This window comes from Ochotona curzoniae, unplaced genomic scaffold (assembly GCF_017591425.1).
Source record: "Ochotona curzoniae isolate NIBS_2020 unplaced genomic scaffold, NIBS_Ocur_1.0 contig_1014, whole genome shotgun sequence".
NCBI classification, from domain to species: Eukaryota; Metazoa; Chordata; class Mammalia; order Lagomorpha; family Ochotonidae; genus Ochotona; species Ochotona curzoniae.
Window position 1 is genome coordinate 5,338,438 of NW_024464920.1, and position 6,558 is coordinate 5,344,995.

Here is a 6,558-nt window from a genome sequence, read left to right on the forward strand (position 1 = left end):
CCTCCAGAGGGCGGGAGCCTGGGGATGGTGTATGGGGGTCTCCCGCGCTCGCTCAGGACCCAGGGAGCCGGGAGACAGCGGCTGGCGGCCGGCCAGCTGGGATTCCCCTGGCCTTCCGGGGCCACCACCGGGGGGCCTGGGTGCTGGCCAGTTGGAGTGAGGACTTAGGGGACTTAGGAGCACTCCCGGCCAGCCCTGATCTGGGGGAGCTTGCATGGGATCCTCGATTCCGGCTGTTCACCCCTCCCCGCCCCCCGCCGCATCCGCCCTTTAACACCCAGAGGACACAGCAGGACCGAAACCCCCGCGGTTTGGACAATTCTGCCCCAACTCTCGGGCTCCTCCTTAGTGAGATGTGGAAACTGCCTAGCTTCTGCCTCGCATCTGGCAGCTGACGGAGAGAGCCTAGGAGTGGTAGCCTCTTCAGTATCTTCCTCAACCTCAGGGTCTGTTTCCTTGCAGAGCCCTGAGGAGTGCTGGGGTGCAGGGGATGGGGCGGTGGTGGGGACGAGCCTTCAGCATCCAAGGGCAGGAGCTCGGGGAGCCGGTGGGACAAGGGATGGAACAAGGAGTGTGCTGGTGGAAGGAGAAGGTGGAGGAAGGGACTCCGGCCTGGAGAAGCAACGACCCCCTGCCCACCCCTTCCCCCAGATGTGGCTCGGCAGGATGAGGTCACCTTTCTGGATTCTACTCTTTATCGCGGTCTTGGGGGAGGGGGACCAAGGGCCTAGAGTCTCAGCTCACCTCCTCTCCTTCCCCCCAGACCCCTGCCTGCTTTTTTTCCACCACCAAGACTCCAGTCTCAGAGGCCAGGCCTAAATGTTGTTTTGTGTCCAGCTCTGAGGTGGGGAGGGCTGAGAATAAACGTGCGCCACGCCCCTTCCTCTCACTCTGCTACTCTACTTCCTGTCGCAGTCAACCAGTGGGTTGATTAAAAGTCCTTAGCCACCTTGAGCTGTCTCCCTAGGGAGAGGTGGGCTGCTCGGTGGAAGGGTGATGCTGGCCCCAGACCCTTTCTTAGATGAGGAGCCCAAAGAATCCCCCAAGGAGAGCTTCCAAGAGGTGACTTGCTCAAAGCTCAAGGCTGGGAACCCCCTTTTGGGAGGAGGTCTCAATGTTGTGTGAATCAAACTCTTTCTCCCTTTTCCCAATCCAGGCAAGCTCTTGAGATTTTCCCAGGATTTGCAAACTCGGGGGTGGGGGGGCAGAGAGGGAGGTGTGACTCAGCTCCTCCCAAGAGCCTTGGAGGGGGAGCGGAGACACAGTGTCCTGCCCCAGTTCTCCTGCCCTTCTCCACCCTCGCCACCCCCAGTTTGGCCAACTCAAACAGATGCCCTCCCTGTCCATCCCCTGCTTCTGTTTATACCGGGAGCCCCTTAGTCATTCCCTGGCTGGCTTTCTTATTCTCCCCAATAACACTCCTCTCTTGGCTCTCTCTGCCCTTATAAGTCCTCGCCCAGTGGCCCCAACACCTCCTGCCTTCCCACTCAACATGTTTGCCTTTCTCTGGCACTCCCTTCTTTTGCTTTGGGCTGGACCTGATCTTGGGGTGCTCTTTTCAGTACAACCCTCCAGGCCTGGGACCAGCAAGGGGCCTGGCATTGTGGTCCTGTGAGTTAAGCCACTACTTGGGACACTGACATTCCATCTCAAGGGGCTGCTTCGAGTCCTGACTACTCAACTTCCCATCTAGCTCTCTGCTAATGTGCCCGGGAAGACAGTGGATGGATGGTCCAAGCGCTTGGGGTCCTGAAGCCTGTGTGGGAAACCTAGATGGAGTTCCTGGCTCCTAATTTTCATCTAACTCAGCTTGGGCCAAGCCCTGGCTGTTGTGACCATTTGGGAAGTAACCTGGCAGATAGAAGATCTTTTTTTCGGTCTCTCTCTCACTGCCTCTGTCACTCTTCCTTTCAAATAAGTACATTCTTTTTTTTTTTTTAAAGATTTATTTTTATTATTTTTTTTTTATTGGAAAGGTGGATATACAGAGAGGAGAGACAGAGAGGAAGATCTTCTGTCCGATGATTCACTCCCCAAGTGAGCGCAACGGCCATGCTATGCCAATCCGAAGCCAGGAGCCTCTTCTGGGTCTCCCATGCGGGCGCAGGGTCCTAAAGCTTTGGGTTGTCCTCTGCTGCTTTCTGAGGCCACAAGCAGGGAGCTGGATGGGAAGTGGGGCCGCCGGGATAGAACTGGCGCCCATATGGGATCCCAGGCGTGCAAGGCGAGGACCTTAACCACTGCGCCACCGCGCCGGGCCCAAATAAGTACGTTCTTAAAAAGAAAGAAAGGTCAGCTAGCTAGACCAGGGTCCCGAACAGGCACCCACCCAGTCTTGTTTAGTAGAGGAATGTGTGCAGAGAGAGGAACGGATTTAGCTAAGGACCTAGGGTTACCCTGTTAGTGGTGAGCCCTGCAGCTTAGTGTTCATTCCAAGCCCAATGCCCTCTTCTCTCAGCCTACACCCCATGAGAATCTGCCTCAGCCTCTTCTGTCTTGTGAATGTCTCCACTTGTCTCTATCCTAGCCTGGATACTTCTGCTTTCTTTCTCAGCTCTGACCTGTCTACCACTCTGGGTCCTTTCATCACTCAGCAGAAATTATTTGCTGTGATGATTGACTGTTATTAATGTGATCTGTTCAGGGAAGGGGGAGGGGTGAAGGGCAAGCCCAGGACACCCAGTGGGCTCCTACAGTCTTGCCTGCTCGCCCTCAGGGCTGGAGTTTCAGAACCAGAAGAGTGAAGTTCTTTAGAAGAAGTCAAGATACAGGTGCTTCCACAGCTTTGGGTGGGGAGTGTTATCAATGACTTATTTAGCAAATGCTTTAGGCTTGGCTCCGAGATTGACCTTTAACCTGCCTTCCCATTTAATCTTCCCAGCTACCTGGCTCTGAAAGTATCAGTGATTTTCATTATATGCCTCCAGGAAACTAACACACACAGGTGGGGAAGTGACTGAACCAAGATGAACAGAAAGAATGGGGGTCCAGGTAGAATGGAAATCTAGTCACAGTGGATTCCCAAATCTTTGCTTCTCCTGTTGCATGGTTTGCTCACATATCTGGGTTTCTACAAGGAGGGAAGACTCTAGGGCAGAGATCTTCATCTGTACCCATTGTCCTGTGGCTTCACTAATCCTTTGAGACTGAGAGGGAGTGTTTGCATGCCTGCAGGCAATCTCTTAGCCCTGAGACTCAGTGGCTGTTCATTCTCAAATGTGTGGGAATTCTGACAGCAAAATAGTTGGAGAGAGAGAACTCATCTGCTGGTTCAATTCCCAAATGGCTGCAATGCTTGGTGCTGGCCCAGACCGAAGCCAGGAGGCCAGACCTCTATCTAGGCTCCCTCTGCAGTGAGGTAAGCAGTTTAGCGTCACAAGCTTGGAAGCCACTCCTGCCCACCACCTAGGTGTTCCCTCCTGCCCACCTGTGATGCTCACCTATTATCACCTAGAACCTCAGAGGGGGCGGTATTGCATTGTTGTGTAACCACTGCCCTCACAAGCCCCCATAAAGGCTCCTGATGCTCTTGTGCCTCCATGGCTCTCCACTCCCAACTCCACTTCCCACCACCTGCTTGCTTCTCTGGCTTCCCAAGGACAAACTGAAGACAGGTATGGCCCCGTACGTCTGTATTCCTCACTCTGTTCGTTGCTTGGGCAGGGCAATAAAGATGTTAATGTTAACATGCCCTGTATTTCTAATTTGTGTGCTATCAAGAGTTCCAGGAGAGGTGAGGCCTGACAGTAATGGAATGTGAGCAGTGAAGTCAAGAAAAGGTGAATGTCTGCAGCTTTGGAAGTGTGCCTAGGTTGCTTGCTGTGTTTCTTTGGATAGCTTATATTGCTGGGGAAGCTGGGATGTAGGTTTTCAGCTTAGCGGATGGACTTCAGGGTAATGACTATTTGTTCCTCTTGGGGTTTTGATTGACTGGATTGTCTTATGGATTTGTGATTTGCTATTTCTAGTGGGCCCTGTTATCACCAAGCTTGGTTCATAAAGACTCCTTAATAAATCTTAGACTTGTCTGGTGTGATCGTGCTTGCACCCGGCAACACTACCACTTGAGCAGACACAGGTGACAGGTGAGTTATATGTGTGTTGAGACAGGTTCTTTTCTTTTCTTTTTTAAGATTTGTTTATTTTTATTACAAAGTCAGATATACAGAGAGGAGGAGAGACAGAGAGGAAGATCTTCCGTCTGATGATTCACTCCCCAAGTGACCGCAACGGCCGGTACTGCCGGGAACCAGGAACCTCTTCCGGGTCTCCCACATGGGTGCAGGGTCCTACATGGGTGCATTGAGCCATCCTCGACTGCTTTCTGAGGCCACAAGCAGGGAGCTGGATGGGAAGTGGAGCTGCTGGGATTAGAACTGGCACCCATATGGGATCCTGGTGTATTCAAGGTGAGGACTTTAGCCACTAGGCCACGCCACAGGGCCCGTTTTTTTCTTTTCTTTTCTTTCTTATTGGAAGAGCAAATTTACAGAGAGGATGAGAGAAAGAAAGATCCTCCATCCACTGGTTAACTCCTCAAATGGTCTCATTGGCTGGTGCTGAACTGATTAGGAGCCAGAAGCCAGGAGCTTCATTCTGGGTCTCCCATGTAGAAGCAGGTTTTGAGCCATCCTTTACTGCTTTCCCATGCCACAATCAGGGAACCGGATGGGAAGTAGAGCAGTCAGAACACAAACCACCGACCATATGGGATCTTGGTGCTTGCAAGGGCAGGATTAATCACTTGAGCCATCATGCCAGGCCCAATGCTGAGACAGATACCGTCCCTCCTCTGGGGATATTGGGGATGGCCATAGACCCTAGGCGACTGCCTCCTGCTTACTCTGGGAGATTTCCCAGATAATGTTCTGAGTGGGTCATGGTCCCGGAAGAACCAAGTCCCAGAAGAGCTTGCTGGCATGTTGCTGCAATGAGGCGGTGAGTAGGCGTTGGGCCTCAGCTAGGGAAGGAAGCTTAGGAACTGCATGGGCCTGGGATGGATTGCCAGGAGCAGAGCAGGAGGTAGGTGATCGTGCAAGTCTAGGTCCAGAGCCTGCTGAAGTTGGGGAGTTGCCCTGGCAACTGAAACTGCAGGAGTAGCCCGGGCTGAGCCGGGGGCTCTGTAACTCCAGCTCTGACTCAGGTCTCAGCCTGGGACAACTGATGGCTCTATCATCTGTGAGTCACCACCCACCACTCCCACCCCCTGTCTGACCTGGCAGCGACCGCCTCCCTGTAACCAGACTTCCTTTCCCCTTTCCTCCCTGACTTTGTTCCGAGTGTGGGGTGAGAGAGACAAGAGCAGCTCTGGGAGGGGTTTCGGTTCCGTAGAATTCTGTGCCTGGTGATGGAGACTCTGACAGTGTGCATGCACGGGGACCAGACTGGGAGTTTTCCCTGCACTGCATCTGGCTGGACAGGGGCAGAGGAACAGGGGCTAGCGGAAGGGCAAAAGGACACGGGGGTGGGAGAAGGAGAGGAGAGAGGGGTCCGGATCCCAGAGGCCGCCTGTCCCTCACCCAGCTCACGTCTTCTCTTGCAGACATTCTGTCCTGTTCCTTTTCATTTTTCCTTTTGGCAGTTTTGGAGGCGCCGGAATTCTACATCAAATTCTAACAGCCCTGGATAGGAAGTTAAAGAGCAACTAAAAGATCCTCTGGGGCGTCCTCAACACTGACCTCATTTTCTGGGCTCCCTCCCCACCGACTCCCATTGTTTCTTGCTGCTTTGCGCCTACCTCAGGCCCCAAAAGGGCTGCCCAAAGCTCCAAGGACCTGGAGCTGGAGGACAGCCCTGTCCATCAGGGTGAGAGCTGTGGGCAGAAGCGTCAGCTTCCTGGGATGGCCTTCCCAGATGTAAGCACATCTGGAGACCATCAGGAAGAGACCTGGCTCATTTGGGCTCTCAGCGCACATCTGACAGGGGCTGCAAGGGGTGAGGATGAGCCAGGCGCTCGCTCCCACCCCCGCAAGTCGGCCTGCTGTTTTTAGTCCTTGCTTCGGAAGCATTATCCATCCTAGACAGGAAGTCAGGGCACTGAAAGAGACCAGGATGGCACCCACATCGTGATGTCCATTTCACTGGCTTCAACTCTGGCTTTGTGGAGTTCACAGCATCGCTGATCAGGTAGGGATGAGGGTGTGTATGTGTAGAACATTGGATGCCTTTTTTTTTTTTTTTTAAAGATTTATTTATTTTACTGCAAAATCAGATATACAGAGAGGAGGAGAGACAGAGAGGAAGATCTTCCGTCTGATGATTCACTCCCCAAGTGACCGCAACAGCTGGTGCCGCGCCAATCCGAAGCCAGGAATCAGGAACCTCTTCCAGGTCTCCCACGTGGGTGCTGGATTCCAAGGCTTTAGGCCATTCTCGACTGCTTTCCCAGACCACAAGCAGGGAGGTGGATGGGAAGCAGGGCTGCTGGGATTAGAACCAGAGCCCATATGGAATCCAGTGCGTTCAAGATGAGGACTTTAGCGGCTAGGCCATTGCACCAGGCCCTTTTTTTTTTTTTTTTTAAATACTTACTTAGTTTTATTGGAAAGGCAGATATGC